Source organism: Miniopterus natalensis, chromosome 15 (genome assembly GCF_054644295.1).
Source record: "Miniopterus natalensis isolate mMinNat1 chromosome 15, mMinNat1.hap1, whole genome shotgun sequence".
In the NCBI taxonomy this organism is placed as follows: domain Eukaryota; kingdom Metazoa; phylum Chordata; class Mammalia; order Chiroptera; family Miniopteridae; genus Miniopterus; species Miniopterus natalensis.
Window position 1 is genome coordinate 11,147,877 of NC_142095.1, and position 16,683 is coordinate 11,164,559.

The window sequence follows — 16,683 nt, forward strand, 5'->3', positions numbered from 1 at the left end:
TAATGTGCCAATTTTTAAAGTTCTCCCCAATGAATTAATAAGAGAATATCCGAGACAATTCAGAAAAAGTAAAGGAAATGGAGGGAGGGTGGAATTCCGAGAGTAGTCCTATGAGAAAACGAGGAAGGAAGAGTGTGGCCCTGGTGAAAGAATAGGCAGCTGAGTGGAAGAGAATAGTTGGGTATGAAAAAGAAGACATAAACATAACTGGGGAAAAGAAGACAGACCAATGACCAACAGGCACGCGGGAAGATGCTAAACGCCACTGGCCATCAGGGAAATCAAAACGTGATGAGATAACCATTCCACACCCACTAAGAGGTCTGTCTTAAAGAGGATCATAATGGCACCAAATGCATATCCCTCCAAAGGCACAGGCAACAGAAGAAAAAAATAGATAAATGGGACTTCATTACAACTTAAAGCTTTCATGCATCAAAAGACACTGTTAGCGAAGTGAAAAGGCACCCCATGGAATGGGAGAAAATATTTGCAGATCATATCTGATGAGAGAATAATACCCAGAATATATAAAGAACCCCTACAAGTCAACAATGTAAAAACAACCAGCCAGATTAAAACATGGTCACAGGACGCAAATAGACATTTCTGTAAAAAAGATACACAAGTGGCCAATAAGCACGTAAAAAGATGCTCAATATCACTAATCATTAGGGATAGGTAAATGACAGTGACACACCACTTTATGCCCACTGTGTGTCAATCAAAAAATCAGAAAATAGCAAGTGGAGAGTATGTGGAGAAATTGGGACCCTCGTGCACTGCTGGTGAGACTGTAAAATGGTAAAGCTGTTATGGAAAACAGTATGGTGGTTCCTCAAAAAAATCAATCACAGAATTAGCACATGAACCAGTAATTCCTCTTCTGTATATATCCAAAAGAATTGAAAACATGTATTTGAAAAAATATTTGTACACCCATGCTCATAGCAGCATTATTCACAATAGCCAAAAGGTGAAAAAAACCCAATGTCCATCAGTGGATGAACAGATAAACAAAATATATCATATACACACCATGAAATATCATTCAGCTTTAAAAAGGAAGGAAATGCTGATACGTGCTACAGAATGGATGGACCTTGAGGACATTATATTAAGCGAAACAAACCAGACACAAAAGAACCTGAATATAATTTTTAAAACCCTAAATGCTGCTGCTATGCTATTGCAATCTTCACCGTAATCATGGGTTTTTGTTTTTGCTTTTTCCCCCTTCCACAGGAAGGAAAAGCTGCAGACTTTTCCCTCTTATTAGAGTTAAGTGATGGTTGGAAGGTGAGGTCAGTTAATTATCTGAACTGTTTTAAAATTGGGGAGAGTTATGTTTACAGGGGCAGAAATTTTAATATTCCTACTAGAAATATGCAGGAACTGATTTTTTTAAAAAGGGACTCCATGACGTGTGTGTAAAGGTTACTGTCCCTGAGGCAGGAAAAGCAGTAGTGGTCTACCACCAGCCCAGGCAGCTGGTTATGAACCATCAGTGCTTTTGGGAGGAAGTTGCATGAATTGAACCTCCAGCTCAGGCAGCCTTCCTCACTGAGGGGGAGCTGCAGGAAAGGGAATCTACACCCACGTCGGGGTCCTTCTTACTGGAGTCAGTGAGGGTCAATCACTGATAGCAGGCAACACAAAACATGTTGATCATTCAGGAAGAATGAACCTGTGTGGACAACACCTAGCACAACAGTCCAGGGCAGAAAGTGAAAACTTGGATGTTCAGAAGGATCTGGTGATAAGACAAAGGAAAGAGTCAGCATTTGACTAAGGTGGGACCAGAAGGAACCAGCCACAGAACCTTTTCTATAACACTCCTGCTGCATATGATGGACCAGATTCTGCTCTAAAAAACAAACAAACAAACAAACATACGTACATAAGGTTGTCTCAAAATATACGCACCCTCGGCTCATTGGAGCAATTTTATAGATGTCCAGAGGGACAAATGCCTTTCCCAGACAATTATTTCCTAGTAATTAATCCACCTGCTGGTTAAGGGTGTTTTGGTGGTAACAGTGAGTGAGTTGTTGGTACCACTCTCTGAGGATGAGTTTAACCAACTTGTTTTCCTAAAATTGAGCTGTGGTTCAGTGAGGGGATGGGAGTTTTGAAGGGCAAGGGGAAGGCAGGGCAAGAGGAAGCCAGGAAACGAGGCGGATGGGAAGTTCAGAGGGGAAGGTGTGAGAATAGGACCAGGAAGGCAGTTAGGGAGAAAAGGCAAGTTGGGCAATGGAAAGGGAGCAGCAAAAGAAAAAAAGTGTATCCACAAGATTTTTGTTTAGGTGGATGTGCCTTATAACCCTCACACAGCAAGAATATCATTCGAACCTTGACTTTGTGTCCACCCTATTAGATTTACCATGTGCCCAGAGTTGTATCAATACTATAGAAAATGGATTTTTATCTTCTATTTAGACAAATATTTCAACCCATAAATGTATTGTTTTTCCTTATGATACCAAAAAACTGAAACAAAAATCTCATTTGACTTAATCTGCCTCCCCCCCCAAAGGAAATAAATGTGGTTTCAGAAAAACCCAGATAAGTCTCTTTCTCTTTAGAGGAATAATGCCTTGTTTGGCAGTCTGGCATTATTCCAGAGAATGCTGTCATGGCTGGAGGCACCCATAATGGTCCAGAAACAGTCACAAACCTGGATGAAAGCAGAAACTGGCTTTGGAGCAAAAGGGAAATACCTGCCTGAATAGCTGAAACAATCTTGAAAAAGAAGAACAAAGTTGGAGGTTTCAAATGTCCTGACTTCAAAACTTAATATAAAGTTATAGTAATCAAAATAGTGTGATATTGGCATAAGTAGAACAATACATTAGTGGAATAGAGAGTCCATAACTAAACCTACATATTAATGGCCAATTGATTTTCAGTAAAGGTGTCAAGACCATTCAATGGGGCAAATGATAATCTCTTTGACAAAATGCTGGGACACTGGGTATCCACATGGAAAAAAAAAAAGAATCTGGATCCCTATCTCACACCACATACAAAAATCAACTCAAAATGGATCCACAACCTGAATATGAGAGCTAAAATCATAAAACCCTTAAAAGAAAACATGGGGTAAATAGTTGGTAAATAGTTATGACCTTGGATTTTACAATGGATTCTTAAATAGGACACCAAAAGAACGAATAACAGCAGCCACGTGTGGCTGTGTGGCCAATGAGTTATAAAAAGTATTGTGTGGCAGCTTCCGGGGAAATCACTTAAGAGACAGTGTCTCATATTTTCTTTTGTCTAAGTGCAGAGTGAAAAAAGATCTGGGAACAGATCACTACTTCAGAAGAAGGTAAACTGAGGGCTTCTGAGCTTTGTGAGGAAAAGCCAACTGGGCAGCTCTCCTTGCTTCAGTGAAGAGGTAGGAGTTTACCAAACATCTCTCAACTGGCCAATTTACACCTGGATCCTCTGTCAGATGCTGAATTAGTTTCCCTTCTGAGAAAGCCGGTGTCTGGCTTCCAACCTCAAAACTCTACATTTCAATCTGCAACCTCCCCTCCGTTGGCATTTTCCCTTTTCTTATATGTTGAGGCATTTTCCTATATGTTCATGTAAATATCCTGAAAACATCCTTTCCTATATGTTCATGCAAAAATCCTGAAAACAGAGCAATTCAACTGCATGAAGATAGCTGTACTTCCTAATAAAAATATCTTCTGAAAGAAAAGAATCTTTCTTATGAGTGGAATTTTTACCCCAAAATTGTTCAGAGTTTTGTTCTTTTTTTTAATTGTAGTGAAGGAAATGAGCTCAACAGAAAAGCCAAAATAGACACACATGACTCCAGATGAATCTAAAGACAACCCTCTGGCCAGAGTTACCAGGCAACTGTCTCTCCAAGGATGCTGCCACTTTAATTTTATAGAATAATCAGGCACGTGCTTTTCTGACTCAAGAGATTGTGGGATAATAATGAATTCATCCTTTAAGGTTAAAAAAATTATAAGCAGAAACCTCTCTCTTGCCTGGAGCCTGTTTTGCTGCTTTTTTCTCTCACAGTTTCTTTGTTGTGTGCCTTCAAAGCAAATAGGTTTTCATGTGTTTGGGATGTTTTTTGGATCCTGCTGAAAGTGGGGATGGATGGAAAACCAGTCAAGGTGCTGATTTTAGCTGCTTTGGATTCTGACCCTCTGGTTATTAAGATATTTTATCTACAAGGAACTAAAGAAAAAATTGCATGTAAACATCACCTAAAATAGTAGTTATGGTAAATTCATCCTTATGCCTAGAAACAAGGTCACTGCACGTAGGTAGACAAACTATTATTGGATAAAGAGCTGGACAAAGAAGTAGGGCATTCAGAAGAGTGTTTTCATCAATATGTGAAGAAAAAAAATTCCCTGCAGTACCACAGTTGTCTGTTTGGGTACTTGTGTGTAAAATCACAGAAAAGAGGTTTAGAAAAAATTGCATGCTAATTTTTTGGTCTGTACCATGATATGTTCCTCTTTATTCATTTGCTCATGTGAAAGCCAAATTTGTGCAAGGGTGTCTGCTAGACGTGGGTCTACTTCAGTGGAAGAGTCCATAGTCCCAGCCTTCAAGGCGTTTACCCTCTAGAGATGGAAAGCGACATGTCACCAACTCTTGACCAATGATATCAGAGTGAAAATAGGATCTGCTGTCTGTGCCATTACAAGCGGTCCCTTGCTTAAGACTTTTTGAAGTTGTTAAATATATTATTTAAAGTGTGAGCTTGTTGTATTTTATCAGCCAGGGTTTTTGGCTGCCAACAGTGGAAACAAAACAAAAAGGGAATGCAGGAGAAGGCTGTCAGGGAAATCAAGTCTGTATGGCCAGGCTCCAGGGGCCTGAATATCAGAAACCCTAGGGGCAGTCACACTCCTGACTGTCAGAGTCAGCAAGTCACTGCTGCCTGCAAGAAATGACCTTCAGGTGTCACTCACTTTAAATTCCAAACTCGGGTAGAGAACACTGCAGTGATCCAGAATGTTCAGGTCTGTCAGTTATGGAAACTAACACCTTAGATAACTGTGACTCTACTGACTTCCCAGATAGTTGGTTGAAGAAAGTAGGTTACTGTTCAGACTGTCTCTCTAGCTGCCATGCTCTTCACTACATCACTTCAGAGCTGACACACACTTTGGTCATGGTTGTTTGGACTAGGGATAGGCACCTACCTAAGCTGGGCCAATCAGGTTTTCCTCCCAGAAGTTTGAAACTTAAACTGAGCAGTTGGGACTTGTTGGCTTGAGTCACCATAATAGCATCAACACCCTAAGGGGAAGATCCATGAACACCTGGGTCCTGCCCTATCCAGGGCTTGGATGATTAACTCTTTCAGTAGTTGCTTTCCAATAAATTTCCATTTTTGCCGACATTTGCTAGAGCAGCTTTCTGTTTTTTGTAACCAGAAGACTTAACTAATATCCTATATTAACATCTGGAACAAGCATTACAGGTTTGTCTTGTTCACAGCCCCCAGCACCTGCATGACACTCCCCCGGGTTGAGCCCCACAACCCAGGCAAGTGCCCTGACCGGGGAATTGAAACAGTGACTTCCTGGTGCACGGGACGATGCCCAACCAACTGAGCCACACCAGCCGGGCACCTCTTACTTTTGTTCATACTTTTTCTTCATCAAAGTTTCCTCCCAACGAATTAGCCTATCTTTATTTCCTAAATATAAAACATTTAATGTACCAACTAGTGTTAAATAGCTTTAAGGTAAAAACCTTAGTTCAACTTGAATTAGGAGGTCTCTGAGATACAGATCAGGTTGGTGATCATATATTCACAGCTAGTGAAGCTTTGGGCACCATCTCTGACTTCCCCAAGTCATAGTCAGCCTTACTCCATTTATTTCGTTTCTCTCTTAACAGCTCTACACTCTATACCTCCCGCTGCCCAATTCTGATCTAAGTTAGAAATTGTAGCAATTGCAATTTAGGAATTTTGCCTAAAGGAAGAGAAAATGACTGCATTCAAGATACAGACTTTTTTTTATACTGCTTAAGTGACCAGGCCTATAAGTGAGGAGAAATAAATCTGGGGCTGTAAGTTAATGAGCTAAACCACACATGCTGTTGCTCCAACTCTCCCTGAGCATCTTGCATGACAAAGCCAAAAATTTCACCTCCAGAAATCGGGTGGTTGCTGTCACCACAGAAAATCAGGCCAACAGAAGGGTGTTTTCAGGCACAAAACAACTGGTTTTGCTGGTGGTGGCTTCTTAGCAACATGTGGGTGTTAACTGTAGCCGTCAAAACAGGCAGAAACCCAGAGGAAAAAAGTTGGGTAGTTCCACCTCCTGCTTATCAGCAGACAGTCCGTAGTTTTTTTGAAGTAATTTTGAAAGTTCAAGCAAACAAAATAAGCCCTTTAAAGGATCCGTGGGCATTGCAGCTTAATCAGGAAGTCTGGGAGAGCCAGAGGCTTAGGAATGGGGCATGTGGACCCAGAGAAAATGCTTTGTATGTATAAAAGAAAGTGGACTTGAACCCATAATAACTGTGAAATGTTTTCAAATTTTGGAGAAGGATCTGTGATAAAGGTGTCACATGAACTTAATAATAGAAAACTGTCAATGAAGGACACTTTAATAGCCAAGGGTGTGGTGGCTAATGAGAAAAGGCCTTCTCTCTGAGACTCCAAAGCATTACCTCATTTTGCCCAAGGGTGGCTCAAATGTACCCATCAAAGCAGAGAAACCATCTGCACATGGGGAGCACACCCACTAACACTGCTGTTTGTTAACTCTGGACCTGTGAAAACACAGCCTCGTCCTTACTTTGACTGTGTAAAAGCTGAAGAGAGCAGACTCTTGTTTCCAGTCTTAATTCCACCCTTGCCATAGGGAGACATGGCACCACTCATTGAGGTACTTTATTTATGAAATGTGCCAGCACTCTGCTAAGCCATCTTTCATACACAGTCACAAAATCTCTTGGACAATTCAGTGAGGTAGGTATTATCCCCACCCACTTTTTTACAAATGAGGAAACAGCCTCAGAGAGGTGAAATGACTTGCCCAAGACCACCCAGTAGGTGGAGAGCAAAGATTAGAACACAACTCCATCTGATCCCAAAGCTCACGCTCTTGGCTGCAAGGAAATGCCCAGAAAGATGGAGGTGTTTGCTGCCCTTCAGAGCTGCAGGAAGATGTCCCCAGTCTGTTCCTCACCTCCCTTGCTACTTAGTAGCATTTCCTTGCTAAGTGTGGTCTCCAAATCATCAGCATCAGCATCTCCTGGAACCACCTTAGATATGCAGAAACTCAGCCCCACCCCAGACCTACAAGCCAGAATCTGCCCTCTGAAGCTGGAGAGCTGACCACCTTCCTCACTGGAACATCTATGACAGGTCTTTGATAAAGTGCTAATTATCCTATGGTGGAATGTAACTCTGAGAAACTGTTTCTGTGCCCTTTGTCAAATCTTTGACTTTTAAAGGGTGTTCCTTTTACTTAATATGGGGTGTCACTTCTAACTGAACAAAAATCTCCATCAGACCAGCAGGCGGATGGAGCATGGGAAGTATTTAGAAAGGTTTTGCTGGGAAGCCTAGCCAGCTACAGTTAGTGGCCCCTGGGTAATAGAAGGTAATGCTAAATATTAACACCTAAGAAGATTAGTGGAGACTGCAGGAGGAGGGTTTTCATTGGGTTAAAGGGCATTTACTCCCAAATCTCTTCATTTCAAGGAGCCTCAAAGAGTCCTTGGGGAGGGACCTCATAGTGGAAGTGACAGTGTCTGCAATATACATCATACCCGGAGTCCAAGTTTCCATTCAACAAACAAGGAAAGTAGTAGCTGCCCTCGCAAAAGTGTTCTGCCTTTTCCAGGGTGGTTTTCACTAACTCGGTCTGACACAATGGGCTGTGTTTCGTCTGGTTTATTTTTGCTCCTAGGCCCTATCAAACCTCACGGCTCTTCCAAATGTAGGAAGAGATATTTTATCTTATGTATAGTCAGATAGATGGAGAAGGAGAGGCCCTTTCAGGCTCTGAGCATCAGAATATAGCCTCCCTTCTGGCTGGGGAGTCAGTTGACTAATCATTCCATCTTCTGTGTCATGATGTAATTTAATTTCTAAAAACAACCCAAGTCTGGAGTCTGATGGCCTGGCCGAGTCTGGCCCACTTGTGCTGCTCTCAGAGGCTTGTCAAGGGCTTGCATACATGTGTGCCAGGAAAAGTGGTAAATCATTGCCAAAAATTGCAAGTGACTTAACCTCTTTGAGACTCAGTTTCCTTATCTGGAAAATAACAAAGAGGGTGTGGGCGGAGACGATCTTTAGGGTTCCTGCAAGTTCTGATCCTGTATGTTGGCACACCTGGCCTGTCACTCCACAGCCAACGAGAGTTCTCTCTGTGTCACAGATTTCCACCAGGGAGTGACTGTAGGAGGCAGCCCCTTAACTCTGTCCCCAGACTTTTGGCCTCATTCCCTTTTGACTCTGTAATCCCACACCTGAGAGTACATTGCAACAAAATACCCAGAGGTCAAGTGGTCAGCACAAAGGTGTTCACCACAAATTCACAGAAGAACGGCCAAGTGGTGTACGGCACATCCAGGTGATGAAATATGACTGAGATGAGAGAAGCCTTTGCAAGAATTTTCAATGACATACAGAATATGTTTGAGCCCACTGTGAAAGGATTTCGACCTAAAATAGAATTAGAGGATATGAAATGGAGACTCTCAGGCATGTGCCCTCAGAAGAACAAACTGTTTTTAAACATTGAATTACTGGGGTGACATTGGTTAATAAACTATATAGGTTTCAGGTATACAATTCTACAACACATCACCTAGAAGAACAAACTTGAGAGTGATTTCCCATAAAACGCTTGATTCACAGACTGAGACTTATCTTCTGGCCAATGAACATCTGCCAAAAATCCCCTTCCCCATTCTCAAGCCAATGAATTTACTGCCTGGCCTCAGGCTGGACTTCCCCTTCTGCACTCCTCGTCCATGAATACAGCTCCCCACCTCCACACATACCCCAAGAGACTTGCTGGTAGCTTGCTACAGCATGTGCTTCTCGAATTGCAATTCCTCTGCTATTCCCAAATCAACTCAATTTCTGGTCATTTGAGTCTTCCTCAGCTTACTTTCTTTACTTAGGATAACACTATGGTGTGCTATATGAAAACAGGACACAAAACCATATATGTAGAAAGATCCCAACTGGTCCCAATATGGGACTATATTACAAACACTCTGAATTTTATTTATGTATTTACAGATTTGTCTATTTTGTTTATATATTTATAAAAGATCAGAAAGTGGAATTACAGGTGATTTTCCCCTTCCTTACCTTTTTCTGTATTTTCTAAGTTTTCTACAATTACCAGAGGTATGTATTATGTACATATTACTTTTATAAACAAAAACAAAAGTGTCCTTTCTTTTTGGAAGAAGAATTGAAACAGTACATATGTGGACCTTATCTGTCTGCAAGAGCGCTGATGTGGGTACCCGGCACTAGGCTAGCCATCTTATACTCATTGGACTTAATTGTCACGGCCATCACAGGAAATCAACATTGTCCTGCTAAAGATGGAGTCTGAGCCCTGTTCTTCCTTGCTTCTTGCAAATGCTGTTGTCTCGTTTTCTGCTGAGTGTCAGTGGCGTCATCTTCTGCCCACACTTATGCTGACTCTACAGGGAGAGGGTGACCTCATTTACTCTGAGTACAGTTGGAGAAGGGGGATGGAAATGACAAATGGTAAAGGCTTCCATTCTAATTTTCTTTTGCTCCACAGCCAGTGCTACAGCTGGGTTTTCTGCTATCTTACTTAAAGCCAAACAGACCCTGCAAGGCAAAAATGGTCTTTCAACAAAACAGACTATATTTTAAATGAGGAACACATGGCTTGTTTATGAATCTGACTTTGACTCTTGTAACAGATGCTGTCAGTGTCCCACTCATATGTCCTTTGCCTACCTGGAGGATTTCCCATGCCTCTTTGTCTGAGGACATTTTCTGACCTTGGATGGTGGGGTTGGTCAGTCCCCTTTAGGGCAGGCCAGAAGTGTCAGTTAATGTCCCAAGAGCAACTTTCAATCATTGAGGGGTGGGAGCTGGTATATCAATACCTCAACCCATCCCTCAATGGGACCATTTTGAGGCATGTTCCAGCAGACTCTCAGAGAGTCCTCAGCAGGATTAAGCCCCAATTGCTCACAACAGAAACTTGCTAATTAATATCTGCTTTACTGGCTCTCTACCCTTCCCTCTCCCTTACCCACTTCCACTGTGGTCCTGAATGAATTACTAGTACCAAAATCCTTGCCTCAGGGTCTGCTTCTGCTTTTGGGGGAATCCAAACTAGGAGAATCTCACTCCTAGTGAACCTGACAATGTTCTTGGAACATTTGGAACAGGAGACATCATCTTTATCCTCCCAAACCAAGGTGGTATTAGGGGTATTAAATTCATCTACTGCATAGGCCATAAAGCATGAAGGTGCCCTAAATTCCAGTGGTTTGAAACTCTCTAAGTTGGATATGCTTAGCACCAGTTAAAACCTTTGGTGCCAGTAAGCAGTGAATTGTTTCCTATTACTACAAAGAAAGAACTCATTCTGGTCACTGGCTGCAAAAGAAAAGACAGAACCCACTTCATTTCCCTAATGCGATGAAGACATTCTCCCCCACCCAAGGCAAGCATGAGCTTTTAAATTATTGTGCCCTAAAAATAACATTCTCACTCCTAAACGGGTAATAAAATGTGAAATGGTGGGGGCTGTGCTGGTAATGTGGAGCTAGTGACTGGTCAATGATGGCAGAGGTGGAGGAGACAACTGAAGCGACTTCAGAGCCAGAAGGGAGTGCAGAGAATCATCGTGGTGAACACAGAAGGAGCTCCCATTAAGAGCACCATGGAAAATCCCACCACCACCACACAGCACGCCAACCTCATGTACAACTTCATCTTGAAGGCCTGGAGCACCGTGTGTGAAACTGACCCTCAGAATGACCTCACCTTCCTCCGAATTCGCTCCAAGAAAAATGAAATTATGGTTGCACCAGATAAAAGACGATTTCCTGGTTGTGATTCAGAATCCAACTGAGTAAGCCACTTTCTTGGCTCCACAAGTCATTCCTTAATTTAATGCTCCCCAACCATAATAGTGTTAACCATGTCAATGGACTGGCAGGTGGAAATCATCTTAGAGCTCATGCAGACCAATCCAGTGCCCAAGGGGGGCTGCAGCTCCACCCCATCCCACCAAAGACATCCCTCTGCTGGCCAGTTGCCCGTGAGTTCCTAGGAGGGCCATCTTTCCTTCAGTCCAGGTTTTGGAGCAAGAGCTTGTGAGAAACCCACACCCTGCTTCCTTCTGACCTTCAGTTCACTTGGTTGCCCTTGGAAAAGGCTGCTTTTCTTTAACTAAAAATAATGGAAACTTGGGGGGAAACTGAAATGGTGGGTTATTTTCATCCACCTCCAGAGCAGCTGCTCAGGAACTCTGAATGCTGGAGGGAGTTATGCAATGACTTGGTACTGTCTTCGACTTGGCAAAGCAAATCGCTCTTCTGTGATGGGCTTTCAAGGTAATATAATAGGACATTTGAGGATCCATGCAAGGAGGGGAGAAGAGGGATGGAGACTGGGAAAGATGAAGAGAGGACTAGGTGTCTGGATTACAGGCAAGGCCTGTCTACCTTCCTGCTAACCTTCTTGAGCCTCCTGCCCTTTCTGCTGGCATCATGCTCAGAAAGGCCCTGATCCTCTCTGCCTTGTTCTCCCTGTCTGTGATTTCCCCCATAGTACCCCTGGAATTGATCACTGACCTAGACTTGATCACTGACCAAGAGTTAACCACTGACCTCATAGTGTCAACCATTGACCTATCATTGACCACTGACCTAGAGAGTTTGCTGAACTAGAGTCAACTACTGACAGGTATTTGGAGAACACACAGGCTTTTGAATTGTCTTCTGATGTGGAGCTAAGCACCCCCCTCCCCCCCAGCTCTGTAGAAGAAGCCACTGAGGCCACAGTCAATTACAATTCACACAGAGTTTTTGAGTAAAGATTACTGCAGATGTCACTGCTACTTATCATGACTAGAGCACCAAACCATCACAGCACCTCTACAGGAAGCCACTCACATACTGTGGGCAGATTTTTCCCATCTTATTATTCCTTCAAAATGAGCTGTCCTTGGGGCCATTCCTTTAGGGTTTTGCTTTCTCTCTAATACGGATTATGGCTAATAATAAATAGCACTTTCTATGTGGCAGGCACTGTTCTAAGTGCTTAACAAAGTTTAACTCGATCTTCACAGCCGTGCTATGGAGTAGGTACTACTATTATATTACTATTAATATTTTCTAGATGAAGAACTGAGGCACACAAGTTAAGTAGGGGTCCCAAATTACAGTTACTAAGTAGAGGAGTGAGGATTCAACCCAGGTAGTTTGACCCTGTACTCCAAGCTCCCTCCATTGTCTTCTCCTTGATAGCAATGGGTGAAATGGGTAAACTAAACTATACCAACACTAATTTGCTATCTAATACTCATTTACTCTTTCCTCAGATAACAAAAGGCCATAATTTATTACTTGTGTAAAGGGTTCCGAGGAAATTAACCTGATGATGGAATTTTGCCCTTATGACAAGCCACCGAGGAGATAATTTGAAAGTGATATTTTTTCTCATGCCCCTCAGATCACACTCAAATTTCAAGGAAGGCAAAAGATTCAGCAAACTGAAAACCTGAAAAAAGAAATTTGGGGGGGAAAGGTAAGTGAATCCTCTTTTGACAGTGACTCCACATGGGGAACACGCAAAGCGGATGGAGATCAATGAAAACAAAAGTATCACTTTGGGGCTTTCTTACCCTTAAAGGTTTGAGAAACTTGGCTTAAATTCTCCTTCCTGAGGCTGGGCAGCTCCAGTACCAGCCCAGGACTTCAGACTCCACTTCCTTGTGCTTCTTTGGATTCTGGTCCCAGTGGTTACAAGGCAGCTTCAGTTCCATTGTCCCCATGTCATATTTGGATACAAAACTCCACCTCCTTAGTGGTTCCTGAAAAAATATCAATGAGACTAAGCATGTGATGGTTTTCTATTTTTACTAAAAATGTTAAGACACAGAAGAGGGGGATCACATCACAGATTATGCAGCCATCTGCCATCCCATTAGGCCCCAACCCATTCCTCAGGTCACATCTCTTTCAAAAATTCTTACACTCTCTACACATGGAGTTTTTGGCGGCCAGTCCCCCAGCTCTGGCTGCTCCTTTCAAGAGGAACAATCCTACAAAGCCACCTGTTTCTCTGGCTTTCAGTCATCCTTCCAGTCCTTTATCAGAATTCTGATAAATCCAAATTTTTAAATTTTGTTACAGAAAGAATTATTAAGAACAATGAGAAACTAAGATAACCTAATTACCATTCCCTCACAAGAAAGTCTACAGATTTTCTATAGATAAGCTGTTGGAATAAATAAAACAGTTCAGCAAAACTGGTGGATTATAGGACTGATATATAAATATTAACAGCATGCCAATGAGCCAGCAACCAACAATTACATACCCTTAATTTATTATCTTAACAAACAATAATAAGTAATAAATGAGTCAATATACATTTACAAAGATTCCATTTAGCCTATTTGCAAAAACTATAAGGTACCTAGTGATAAGTCTAACAAAAGATGTCCAATAGAACAACCTAACTGTTCCTCTGAGAGAGAGTAAATGAATTAAACTGTGGTTTATCCATACAGTAGAATTCTATACAGCAATTAAAATGAATGATCCAAGATCCACCTATATATCTATATGGCTCAATCTTGACAATATTGAGTAAAAATAGAAATCTGCAAAACATAATATATAATTCATATAAACATTTAAAACATACAATTGTATGTATGAATATACATCTGCAAAGAATGAAATTCACCTATATATATATTTTTTAATCCTCACCTGAGGTTATTTTTTCCATTGCTTTTCAGAGAGAGTGGAAGGAAGAAAGAGAGACAGACAGACAGAGAAACATCGATGTCTCCCATCGATTGTCTCCCACACAGGCCCCAGACCGGGGCTGGGGATCTAGCCTGCGACTGAGGTACGCGCCCTTGGCTGGGGGACGACGCTCTGACCACTGGGCAAACCAGCTTGGGCATGAAATTCACCTGTTTTTAAGATAAAAACTACCTCCAAGGAAGAAAGGATTGGAAAAGGGTGGGAGTGGCCTAATTTTATAAAATTCTAAGAGGTGATATTACATTACTTTTATATAGTATTTATATTATTAATGTATCAATAGATGTATGTTATATTTGCTGTACTTATCTATTTGAAATATTTTATAATTAGAAATTGAAATGGGAATTTTATATGGGCTTAAAAAGGATTCCAATGAGATAACATTGAAAAGCCTTTCATATTCTTTAATAACTTTTTTTGCTCTAAACACATCTGTTTTGAAAAGTCTAAGACAAAAAAAAAGTTTAGCCCTTAGCAGGTAGCTAGAGAAACTAACCAAATGTAGTAAGAGACAAAACTCCTTTTTTTTTTTTTTTAAATATATCTTTATTGATTTCAGAGAGAGGAAAGGAGACAGAGAGAGAGATAGAAACATCAGTGATGAGAGAGTCATTGATCGAGCCCGCAACCCGGGCATGTGCCCTGACCGGGAATCGAACCCCGATCGCCTGGATCCTAGGTCTACGCTCAACCGCTGAGCCACGCCCGGCTGGGCGAGACAAAACTCCTTGATTGAAATTTAACAATGATAGAAAAGTCAGATTAGATGTGCAATACTTTGTCCTTATTTTGAGAGGTTTTTCGGTAATCATGAGACAGAACAAGTTATTTTACACTCCTGCCCCACAGTTTTCATATCTAGTGACTATGAAGTTCCTTCCAGCTCAAATGTTTTATGAGATCCTCGAACTCTAAGCTCTTTGTGAGAGCTTAGAACTCTGATCAGCTTGCCAGGAGTGGCCTGTTCCTGGCAAAAGTTAAAAGCAGTCTCCTATCAGCTGGAAAGAATTAAGCAGGGAATGCTCAGAATACAGAGGACAATGTGGAAAGGAAATTGACACCTAGACTTGGCAGACCAATTAGGAACCAGCAGGAGCAGTGAGAGGAGGGATGCTGAGAATGTCAGTCCCGCAGATAAGATGATTGTTCTGCTCTCTCCGATAATGGCAATTTTTAGGGAACAAGTATATCTACTTTGTTCTTAATTGTTGGGCTATTTTGAATTCCACATTATATATGTATCTCATTACCTATAATAAAATTTGATGGTAATTTAAATATATACTATAAATTCAATATTTGCCTATGTGTTTGAAATGACTAGCATAATGGTATCATGGTTTTGTTTTTAAAGAAAGAGTTATTTTTAGAAGATATGTATTGAAATATTTATGGATGAAATAATACCATGTCTTCGACTTGCTTTAAGATAATTCAGAGGTGGAGGCAGAGGGTGGAAATCAAACTAAAATAAGATCAGCCATGTGCTGTTAACTACTGAAGCTGAGTGATGGGAATGTGGGGTTCATTATACTGTCTCTCTCTTATAATGCATGCTTGAAATATTCCATACTAGAAAAGGGAAAAATAATACTAGTAAAGTAAAATGCTTCAAGCACTCATTTCTTTTCTCAGTTATCTACACTTGAAGAAACTCTACACTTAGGCCCCACCACTTGCCTGGGGCATCTACCCAATCTGTGCCCACAACATTTGGTATGAATTGATTTGCTTGTCATGCAATAATAAACTTTTAAATCAATGTTGAAGTTGATTTCATAATGATAGAATTCTAAGAAGTTTTCAAAGAAAATTGGAATTTTCATCTTTTTCAGGAAGAGAAACTGTCAAATACCCATCTTGGATGGACCAGTAAATCATTTCTTTTAGAAAAACAGAACTTAGATTTGTTAAGCACCTGTAATATGTCAGGTACTGTTTGAGTACACTATTTTTTATTTAACAGAAATTGATTTTATTTGAAATACCTAATATTATCCTCATATCCATCATGGATATGAGGAAGCTTGACCTTGCCGAGGTCACATTGCTCACGTTTGGGGCCAGGATTCCAGTCTATAGGTGGATAAATCCAATGCCTGTGATCTTTATCCTGCATTACCTTGGTTTGTAGCCCAGCAGTATGAAAACCCACTGGAAGCTTTTAGAGGTGTAGACTCTCAAACCCATCCCCCCAGTCCTTCTAAACTAGAATTAGCATTTTAACAAAGTTCCCATGGAATTCATGTGTACATTTAAACCATTTAAACACTGAGAAACCCTGCTCTACAAAACACCTTATAAATTTATCTCAAATAACAATAGACATTTCTGCTAACATTATAGGGTCCTTACTATAGATCAGATTTTGTTTACTCCTCACAACTCTAGTAGAGCTGAAGACAATCAGGCTCCAGAATCTAAATAACTCCAAGGTCACAGAGTTAGTAAGCAGGAGAGTCTAGACTTGAACTCAAATTGGTCTGATTCTGGAGCCTGGACCCATAACCCCATGTACCTCACTCCAAACACTGAATCCAAACATTTTATTTCATTTCAGTGAAGCAAATTAGCTGTCTACATCACTCAATTTATCATTAACATTGTTTAATCTAATACTTAGGTTCGATAGTGTGGACAGAGTCTCAAATGTCAGACTCA

At 41.1% G+C, this 16,683-nt stretch overlaps 1 pseudogene; it reads left to right on the plus strand.

The window, feature by feature from the left end:
• The first annotated feature begins 10,795 nt into the window (after positions 1-10,795).
• On the plus strand, positions 10,796-11,091 carry LOC107526389 (dynein light chain roadblock-type 1 pseudogene; annotated as a pseudogene).
• The last annotated feature ends 5,592 nt before the right edge of the window (positions 11,092-16,683 follow it).